The 11,419-nt window shown below is 40.6% G+C and overlaps 1 protein-coding gene across 2 annotated transcripts in view; it reads left to right on the forward strand.

The window, feature by feature from the left end:
* Nucleotides 1-3,345: 3,345 nt before the first annotated feature.
* LOC139387891 (collagen alpha-1(XXIII) chain-like) overlaps nucleotides 3,346-11,419 on the forward strand; it is a 135,747-nt gene continuing 127,673 nt past the window's right edge. For both annotated transcript variants that reach the window (XM_071134225.1, XM_071134226.1), the window contains exons 1-2: nucleotides 3,346-3,888; nucleotides 6,104-6,173. The gene's annotated coding sequence lies outside the window, so the exon portion shown is untranslated. The remainder of the gene's footprint in view (nucleotides 3,889-6,103; nucleotides 6,174-11,419) is intronic.

Genomic DNA, 11,419 nt, shown 5'->3' on the forward strand with positions numbered 1-11,419 from the left:
ATTCCAGTTGATGGCAACACAACGCCCCATGAATAGATTCCAGTTGATGGCAACACAACGCCCCATGAATAGATTCCAGTTGATGGCAACACAACGCCCCATGAATAAATTCCAGTTGAGGCAATACAACGCCCCATGAATAAATTCCAGTTGATGGCAACACAACGCCCCATGAATAAATTCCAGTTGAGGCAATACAACGCCCCATGAATAGATTCCAGTTGATGGCAACACAACGCCCCATGAATAAATTCCAGTTGATGGCAACACAACGCCCTATGAATAAATTCCAGTTGAGGGCAATACAACGCCCCATGAATAAATTCCAGTTGATGGCAACACAACGCCCCATGAATAGATTCCAGTTGATGACAATACAACGCCCCATGAATAGATTCCAGTTGATGGAAACACAACGCCCCATGAATAAATTCCAGTTGATGGCAACACAACGCCCCATGAATAAATTCCAGTTGAGGGCAGTACAATGCCCCATGAATAAATTCCAGTTGAGGCAATACAACGCCCCATGAATAAATTCCAGTTGATGGCAACACAACGCCCCATGAATAGATTCCAGTTGATGGAAACACAACGCCCCATGAATAAATTCCAGTTGATGGCAACACAACGCCCCATGAATAAATTCCAGTTGATGGCAACACAACGCGCCATGAATAAATTCCAGTTGATGGCAACACAACGCCCCATGAATAGATTCCAGTTGATGGCAACACAACGCCCCATGAATAAATTCCAGTTGATGGCAACACAACGCCCCATGAATAGATTCCAGTTGATGGCAACACAACGCCTCATGAATAAATTCCAGTTGAGGCAATACAACGCCCCATGAATAAATTCCAGTTGAGGGCAATACAACGCCCCATGAATAGATTCCAGTTGATGGCAACACAACGCCCCATGAATAAATTCCAGTTGAGGCAATACAACGCCCCATGAATAAATTCCAGTTGAGGCAACACAACGCCCCATGAATAAATTCCAGTTGAGGCAATACAACGCCCCATGAATAGATTCCAATTGAGGGCAATACAACGCCCCATGAATAGATTCCAGTTGAGGGCAAAACAACCCCCCTTGAATACATTGCCTTCAGAAAGTATTCACACCCTTTGACTTTTTCCTCATGTTGTTGTGTTACAGCCTGAATCTATTACATTTAGATTTATCCAGAATACAAAGTGTTAAATTTGAGGCAAATCCAATAAAACACATTAGTGAGTAACACTCTCCATATTTTCAAGCACAGTGGTATCTGTATACTTGTAATTGTTAAGGACCGGGGAGTTTTCAGGATAAAAATAAACAGAATGGAGTTAAACACAGGCAAAATCCTAGAGGAAATCCTGGTTCAGTCAGTTTACCATCAGACACCAGGAGATGAATTCACCTTGCAGCATGACAACCTAAAATACAAGGCCAGATCTAGTTGCTTACTAAGAAGACGGTGAATGTTCCTGAGTGGCCGAGTTACAGTTTTGACTTAAATCTACTTGAAAATGGTTGTCAAGCAATGATCAACAAACAAATTGACAGAGCTCGAAGATTTTTTGAAAAGAATAACGAACAAATGTTGCACAATCCAGCACAGGAGGCTGCCGAAACGTAGCTGATGGAATGGCATCAACCACATGGAAAACATGTGTTTGATGTATTTGATTCCATTCCACCTATTCCACTTCAGTCATTACCACAAGCCCATTCTCCCCAATTAAGGTCCCACCAACCTCCTGTGCTGGAAAGCTCTTAGAGCAGGGTGTCAAACTCATTCCATGGAGGGCCTAGTGTCTGCGGGTTTTTGTTTTTCCTTTCAATTAAGACCTAGACAGGTGAGGGGAGTTCTTTACTAATTAGTGACCTTAATTCATCATTGAGTTACAAAGGAGGAGTGAAAACCAGCAGACACCCGGCCCTCCATGGAATTAGTTTGACACGTGTCTTTGGCTGCGTTTAGACAGGCAGCCAAATTTCGTATATTTTTTTTCAATCATTGTGGTTTTGACCAATCAACTCTGAACAAGTTCTGATGTAAAAAAAAATCTGATGTGATTGGTCAAAAGAATTGGGCTGCATGTGTAAACACAGAAATTCTCACAGCTGTAATCGCTGCCAAAGGTGCTTCTACAAAGTCTTGACTCAGGGGTGTGAATACGTATGTAAATTAGACATTTCTGTATTTCATTGTCATTACATTTGAAAAAATGTCCAAAAACATATTTTCACTTTGTCATTATGGGGTATTGTATGTAGATGCATGAGAATAAAATCTATTTAATACATTGTGAATTCAGGCTGTAACCCCCCAAAAATGTATTGATGATATTGGATGTATTGGTGATAGATTGACAGTATGGTTGAGGCGGTATGGCTGAGGAGCCCACGGTGGATCAACGCATCTGTTTTTATTTTGACAAGGGATTAACCCAGACAGAAATTGAATTATGTCTGTCAGCTATAGATGGCTTCCAGTTTTGGCTCCAATACAATCCAATTTCAAAGACATGTAAAAGTGTGGTTGAACTACTATTTTAAATTGATTGAATGTGGAATGTCAACACTGAGGTCTGTGGTTGCAGACTATCAATTAAATGTTAATCAAAGTTTACCAAACTACCAATAAAAGTTGATTTGAATCTCTTTAATAGTTGTAACAGGGATGTTGGCTTGTGAATAGCAGCAAAAACACAAACAACAATTAAGATATAGTAAAGAAAAGGGAAACTAGTAAAAACAGGTGAAGTGTTGTGGATTCTAAAATACTCCAACATTTCATAAAAGCTACAGGCTATTTAGTCATTATACCCACAAATGGTGGGCAAAATGTTGTAGAAGGACAGCTCCGCCATTCATCTCACTGACTAGACATACTGTATCATGTGCAGTTTATTTGGAATTTGTATTTCCTTATTTTGTCCTTATTTGTCTTTTCTTTCTGGGGTTTTGATGAGAAGGCCCCGGCCTGTACATTAGCACCTGGCTACAGATGTGCACTAATCAAAAGTCTTAGATCTGTGTGGAGTCTTGCGGCCTTTGGTCCACTTTGGCACTGCTGTCAATGTATCACCAATACCTACACTCTTATTTATAGAGTTTACCTCATGATCTCGACAAAAACACCTATAAATAAATCCTGATCACAACATAAGGAGGGAATAATTGTTTAATTCATATGCCCTCTCTGGCTTTCTGTAGATTTTGAAAAAGGACATGTATTTCTTGTTTGAACAACCTTTTGAATAAATAACATTGAGTGCTTAGTGCTTGAATGGACTTCAGGAAGTGATAAAGAACGATTTAAAGGGTATTTGGCATCATGTCTGTGACTGGACCAAATCGCGTGAGCGCATCCGTAGCCTACACAAGTCCTCGTGCAGCTGTTGTTGCACGCTGTTGCGTCCCTTCATGTCTCCACAGTTGCGCAGAGATTAAACATTCATTCTTGTGATGGCTCCGCTACAGTAACAAACTGGGATTACAACAATCGAAATATTTCTATTTGGAAATTTGACATACAGGAAAATAGCCTATAATTCATTAACGGAATTTTTTGCAGTTTGCACGAATAATTTTACTGCAGATGCCAGGATGGGATCCCCCGCAAAATCTGATGAAAAGACCATGGACTCAATCAACTACAACAGCCACAAATCCAATTTTTCGCATTGTTTAGGCGGGCTGCCAACCGCATTTTGCGTAATTTTGTCGGTGTGTTCTATGGCATTTTGTTTTTTAGTAAACTTCAGGACAGCTCACCTGGAGTACAGAGTGCAGACTTTGGAGATGGAGAGAATTTCCCCGATCCCTTCCGATGAGAATGGAATGGTACCTGGTCTTCAGGATATCATTGAAAAACTAGTGCACGAGGTGAGGTTGACGTTAAAGTGTAATACGATTTAATGAACCTCTTTCAGACAGTGATGCAAGATCAGATGCCATATTTTGAAAGGATTATCTCTCACGTTAGAATGAGCCTACATTAAGGTTGCATATTTCATCACAACATTGTAGCCGATCACCATTATCATGTAGGAACATGGCCTAATTAATCTAGTTTAACTACTCATTTGACACCTCAATTCAGACTGATTCGGTAATTTGGAGTCCAATTTGACATCCGTTAAAAAACGATTGTCATGTACTACCACTAAAGAACAATTAGCATGCACGATGGGTTACATTTACAGTGGGATTGACACCCTTGATAAAGATTAGCAAAACAGACTGTATAAAAAAATTATACAAATATCCTGAGCTGTATTGTATGCTCCAAAAAAATTGGGAAATATATATATATTTTATACAAAATCTGAAGAACATAGGTACTTTCCGCAGGTGCGGGAGTTGTAGGCAAACTCATAGAAAACCGCACACTGCTGCTCATGCTCCCAGGTGTCAACGTTATTAATAACAACGTTTCGACCCTTAGGTCATGGATGCCTGATGAACGAACACCTAAGGGTGGAAAGGTTGTTAAAAAAAATCACCTGGGAGCATGAGCAGCAATGTGCTGCGTTTTCCTTTCTGTTTTTCATATAGGATTTCTACTAATACAATTGCTCACTGAAATAGATTTTGTTTAACAAGTAATATATATTTTTCTCAGAAAGGTAGGGGTCAAAATGACTGACACCTCTGTTTTCAATACCTTTCAATACCTCACCTTAGGAGGATAATGGCACTGACCCACAGGGCACAGTTCAACATGTAGTTTTTATTTCCATTTGGTTGAGTTTTCAACTAACGTGAATTCAACGTGAAATCAACCAAACATTTCACCATGTTATTGGATCTAGGTAAACAGTTGGGTGAAAAAATACGAAATGTCCTTACATTGATGACTTTTCAAATCCAATTAGTTTTCCACTTTGATTCAACATCATCATATTGGTTTTGGGGGGGTTGAATTGAAGTGGAAACAATGTTGAATTCAGACAGTTTTTGACAAGTGGGGAGCCTTTTTCTAAAATGTTTTATGAGTTGGAGAACACATTGGTCTTAGACCATTCCTCCGTACAGAATCCCTCCAGATTCTTTTCATACCCTTCCTCTGCTGTAGAACTCCATTTTCATGTCATCTGACCGAAGCACCGGTTCCAATCCAAGTGCCAATGCTGTTTAGTAAACTCCAGGTATTTACATTAATCTCACGGGGCTCCCTAGTGGCGAAGCAGTCTAAGGCACTGCATCTCAGTGCTAGAAGTATCACTACAGACCCTGGTTCTATCACAACTGGCTGTGATTGGGAGTCCCGTAGGGTGTTTACATTTTTGTGATGAAATGAAAATAGAGCTCTTTGGCCACGTACACCATTGAGAGGTTTGACGTCAAAATGAGAATGCATGAGCAGAACAGAGCCCCATACTTACTGTAAAATATGTTGGTGGATCTATGATGTTATGGGGCTATTTTGCTTCCACTGGTCCTGGGGCCCTTGTTAAGGTCAACGGCATCATGAACTTGACCCATTACCTGGACATTTTAGCCCAAAAACTGGTTGTCTCTGCATGGAGATTGAAACTTGGCCTCAGGTGGAACTGCCAGCATAACAATAACTCCAAGCACACATCAAAATATACAAACAAATCATCATTTTGTAATGGCCATCTCAGTCTCTGGACTTGAAACCTATTGAAAACCTGTGAAGAGTGTAGAACATAAGTGCAGACGAAGGATATCAAGGATCTGGAAGGATTCTGTGTGGAGGAATGGTCTACGATCCCTTCCAATGGCTTCTCCAACTCATAAAACATTTTAGGAAAAAGCCCAGTGCCTTGATCCTCACAAGGTGATGCGTTGAAAGGTATTGAAAACAGCTGTGTCAATCATTTTGACACCTACCTTTAAATAAAATAAAAACAATACTACTTGTTGAACAAAATCTCTTTCTCTGAGCAATTCTATTAGTATAAAATAATCTATTTTCATTTTTATTTTTGCGTACAATATAGCTTAGTATTTTAATTATTTATTTTAAACAGTCATTTTTGCTCATCTTTATCAAGGGTGTCAATAATTTTAGGCCCCACTGTACATCTAACATCTCACATTATTCACTGTGGCTCTTGTTGTTCCCTTTCAGAGACTGACCAAAGCACTGCCCAAACTTCGCGCTGCCAGGGATGTCATTCAAGAGTGCTCCTGTCCTCCAGGTATGTCCCCTGCCCTATGAAAGGCTTCTATGCCCAGGTTTATGGAAGGAATTGAGAATATTCAATATCCTGGGCCTGTTACCTCAGTCCCATGTTCCCTCAGCCCTATGTTCTCTCAGCCCTATGTTCCCTCAGTCCCATGTTCTCTCAGCCCTATGTTCCCTCAGTCCCATGTTCCCTCAGCCCTATGTTCCCTCAGTTCCATTGTCCCTCAGCCCTATGTTCCCTCAGTTCCATTGTCCCTCAGCCCTATGTTACCTCAGTTCCATGTTCCCTCAGCCCTATGTTCCCTCAGTCCCATGTTCCCTCAGCCCTATGTTCCCTCAGTCCCATGTTCCCTCAGCCCCATGTTCCCTTAGCCCCATGTTCCCTCAGCCCTATGTTCCCTCAGTCCCATGTTCCCTTAGCCCCATGTTCCCTCAGCCCTATGTTCCCTCATGACCCACAAAACCTTCCTCTAACACCACCTGGTATAGAAGTACTGGATTGCAGGGAGTTCAGCCCCAGTGATGTACAGGGCTGTGCGCACTACCCTCTGTAGTGCCATGCGGTTGAATGCAGAGCAGTTACCATACCAAGCGGTGATGCAGCCAGTCAAGATGCTCTTAATGGTGCAGCTGTATAACTTTTAGAGCATCTGGGGGCTGAGAGAACATATGGCTGAGGGAACATGGGTCTAAGGGAACATGGGGCTGAGGTAACATGGGACTGAGGGAACATGGTCTGAGGTAACATGGGGCTGAGGTAACATGGGGCTGAGGTAACATGGGGCTGAGGGAACATGGGGCTGAGGTAACTTGAGGCTGAGGAAACATAGGGCCCTGGCAATCTATGTTTAGGGAACATAGACACAGTCCCACATAGGCTAACAATGGGGAGTTCTCCCCATAGTTATCTGTTGTACCTATGTAGTTTCCCTCCTTAAAATGAAATTCTTAAAAAACTGCCTATATACAGCCTATAAATAACAACCTATAAGAAGATTTATAGAAAATCTCAAGGACAGACAGTAACAAATGTGTACGCTGTTGCATGTATTGCAGGTGTGAACATTTATTTATATTTTTTTACCTTTATTTAACTAGGCAAGTCAGTTAAGAACAAATGTTCAATTACAGCCTAGGAACAGTGGGTTAACTGCCTGTTCAGGTGCAGAACGACAAATTTGTACCTTGCCAGCTCAGGGTTTTGAACTTGCATCCTTTACAGTTATTAGCGCAATGCTCTAACCACTAGGCTACCCTGCCCCCCTTATTTGATAATGCAATGTAACTGAATTTCGAGAATTAGAACGATATTCAAAATTCAAAAAGTTGGTCCAACTGTCTGTCTCTGGTTCTCACTGCAGCCCTATTTGTTCAGTCTCATCTCAATGTTTTGGTCTCCCTGGTAACGTACTGTATGCCATCATTCTCTCTAACAGTCCTGCCCCATTACCTACTGTATATTTGGTGAATCCTATATTTGGAGAAGCAGTGCAGTCTTGCGATCAGTGCTCACTGCTCATCATGTGTTGAGAATAGTAGAACAGTGACATTATAGGCCAACTGACACTGTGGTCAAGGCCACAAGTTGAATAATTTCATAGATTTTATACAGCAAGAAGCCCTCACATGTGGAAGTTATAAAAAGGAAAATGTGGTTTTCAGATGCACAGAGACTGTTTGACAGCCTGGGTTTACTGAGCAAGATCGGCCATAGAACATTAAGATTTATAACCCGTCTGTTGAATGACAGCGGAGAAGACAGGGTATTCTTAACCTTGTATGAAAAAGTACACACTTTTTTCTCTCATCTTTTATTTATTTTCCCGAAACGTAGTGTTTCGCTTGAAACGAGAATGACAGGTATCCTACAGAATAATCCGAAGTACAGTACGTGTCTCACCATTGCTTTGAAGCATAATGTCTGTCTCTATGTGATTTCACAGCATCATAGCTCACCTTTAAATTGTGGTGCCGCAGGTAGCCTAGTGTTTAGAGTGTTGGGCAAGTAACAAGAAGGTTGTTAGATCAAATCCCTGAGCTGACAAGATACAAATCTGTCGTTCTGCCTCTGAATACAGCAGTTAACCCACTGTTTCTAGACCATCATTGTAATCAGCATTTTTCCTTAATTAACTAACTTGGCTAGTTAAATGAAGGTTAAAAAATAATATTAATAATTCCTCCATTGTACAGCCTCTGCCACATGGGGCAAGTTTAGTTCATTGGCATTGCCAACATTCAGAGGTGGAATGGTTTCATTTCAGTGGGACCTTCCTGAAGGTAGATGACCTAAGTTCAACCCCTCATTGGGAACTGAAAGGATAATGCTTGTGCAACCTCATGACCATTGGTTTGAAGAGCATTGGCCTCCCAATTAAGAGGTTAGACCCAAATGGAAGACAGAATTCTGGACTGAGAGGCCGGAGGTCTTAGGACTCACAAAAGGATCTATTTGGCCATAGCTAGGTTGGCCTCAGGAAAACACTTAAAAGGGCAGACAAAGGATGGAGATGGCGAGAGAACATGAACTAATGACCCCCACCATGCCTGTTAATGGCCTCTTGTCTATGCTAGCTGCACATTCAAATGTCAATTGGTTCGATTTTCATTGACTGGCCGTGCTTGTGCGTTGGCTATTTGCATCTTAAGGAATTAGCACTTTGTTGTGAAGAAAGGAAGGCTCCATTGTTGGTATAACAGACAGGCTTTGTAACCCTCCATCCTGAGAAAGGGACACTGGTTAACTTGCGTCCGTTCAGATTAAAGTTTGTTCTGGTTTATGATAAACTATAGTTAAAGCTCAAAACACCGGTGGGATTGTCAAATGCTTGCCTGCCGACAGTACTTAGCACCTCTGAACAGGGTGTCGGCAGTCAATCTCTTTTGTGTTCACACAGCAAAGACCTTGGAAGTCATCAGCCACTCAGCCTTGTTAAAACACTCCAAACCAGAAGGTGGCAGTAGCTTTATTTAGCAATGCATAGCCGTGCATATTGCTTATGGTCTAGATCCCACGCTATCTGTGCTAATTTTTCTATTTTGTAGAAAGCCCTTGTTGATACTATCCAGGTGGCCACAGCTAGATAATTACCTAGCAAGATGACAAAGAAACTATTTAATTCCCTCTCTATAATCCCATACTGCCAGTGCCAGCCCATAGCCACATATTTAGCTAGCTAGCTAACGTTAACATATTTACTAGCTAGCACAACATTGCTAGCTAGCTAAGGACACTGCACTCGGCAGCTAACACAGGCAGCTCTTTCATGGAAACTAGCTAATCCATTGTGATTTAATTATAATGTCAATACTAGCTACAGTGGTTAGCTAGCTTGGGGAAAGTATTTAGTGTTGTGTGCATTGTGTCTGTGCACTTAGCTAGCTACCATCCCAAGTGTCACTGGCTCATCTGTGGATGTATGAAGAAAATGCCCTATTTAAAAAAAAAAATGGCTCAAAGTTAAGTTGTTGGCCACTGACGAACATTGCAATTCTACAAGTAGAATTGGTATGTTCGTTGCTACCAGGTCGACACACAGCATGTACCGCTTTTGTTCTAGCAAGAAAAGGAACGGCCTCCCACTGTGATAAGTACCTACAGGCAGTCTATTGGCAGTGAGATTCTCGCTGTGTTTCATGCTTTACAGTATGTAAACCCGGTTCTCTGAAGGAGATGAGGGCGACATCTCACTATGGGACAAGCCCTTGTGTAGGTCCTTTGCTGAAGCCTTTTTCATCTATCAGCTGAACCTTCTCCTTTCTTTCAGTACCACAGAGCATATTTAACTCCGGTCCACGATGCAGGTGGGCCTTTACTCTTCATCACTGAATCCTTTCACCTATGGAACTGTGGGAAAAGCTAGTCTCTGTACAAATGTTGACATTGTGCATCTCTCAAAGAGACATTGGAATATTTCAATAGACAACTTCTCGAGGGGCTTGAAGTGGAGGCCTCACATTAACTGCTGTTTTCTTTGGTGCTGGTTTGTGACGGAGTAAACAGGCAAATGGCTCTGGAACAAGACTGTCTTACTCTTAATGATATACCTTTGGGTAGATCATGTAATTTATGCATAATAAGTGTGTGTATTATCTAGCTAGCGCCTGAAGGAATTTGGTTTGATGTACTCAAACCTCAGACCACTATGTCAAATGCCACTTGTGTACTGTTAGAACTAAACAAAAAACAAAGCCTTTTTCAGTGGATGGTTTATTGCCTATAATACTTCACATATCACCTAGGCAGTACATGTACAGTATACAATGTGTTTATTACTCTATCATAATATTTATTTACAGAATACTCTATCATAATATTTATTTACAGAATACTCTATCGTAATCTTTATTTCCAGAATACTCTATCGTAATATTTATTTACAGAATACTCTATCATAATATTTATTTACAGAATACTCTATCATAATATTTATTTACAGAATACGCTATCATGATATTTATTTACAGAATACTCTATCATAATATTTATTTACAGAATACTCTATCGTAATCTTTATTTACAGAATACTCTCATAATATTTATTTACAGAATACTCTATCATAATATTTATTTACAGAATACTCTATCATGATATTTATTTACAGAGTACTCTATCGTAATCTTTATTTACAGAATACTCTATCGTAATATTTATTTACAGAATACTCTATCGTAACCTTTATTTACTGAATACTATATCGTAATCTTTATTTACAGAGTACTCTATCTTAATCTTTATTTACAGAATACTCTATCATAATATTTATTTACAGAATACTCTATCGTAACCTTTATTTACAGAATGGAAGCCAACTCAGATAAGTCCGATGCTGTAGCATGGGACTGTTTCACTGCTAAGCCTGTGGCCATAATAGACATTAAGAATTTGAGTGTGTACTGAAAAACACTTTTAGTATTGTAGGTCCATGTAATCTTTTATAAACCTATTGTTTTTCACAACTAGAGCTTGATATTACATTCTGAAGATGGAGAAGAGAGAAGGGGAGCGATGCTGAGAGAGGGGTAGAGAGAGAAAGGTGGCAGGAGGGAGAAGTGTTTAGCGTAACTGTTCTGTGACCTGTGCCTCAAGGCTTCAAGGGATGTAAAACCAGTTACCGGCACACGTCCGCTGAGCGGGTCAGAGAGCAGCGCTCAGAACAGGCGAATCAGCCCGGATAACTGTGCCTCTTAACAATGTAAAACCCATTTTATAGGACTTCCCTGTAAGCTGTAAAACTTCCTCCAGAAGCTGCTGTGAA

The sequence above is a fragment of the Oncorhynchus clarkii genome, chromosome 29, assembly GCF_045791955.1.
Source record: "Oncorhynchus clarkii lewisi isolate Uvic-CL-2024 chromosome 29, UVic_Ocla_1.0, whole genome shotgun sequence".
Lineage (NCBI taxonomy): Eukaryota > Metazoa > Chordata > Actinopteri > Salmoniformes > Salmonidae > Oncorhynchus > Oncorhynchus clarkii.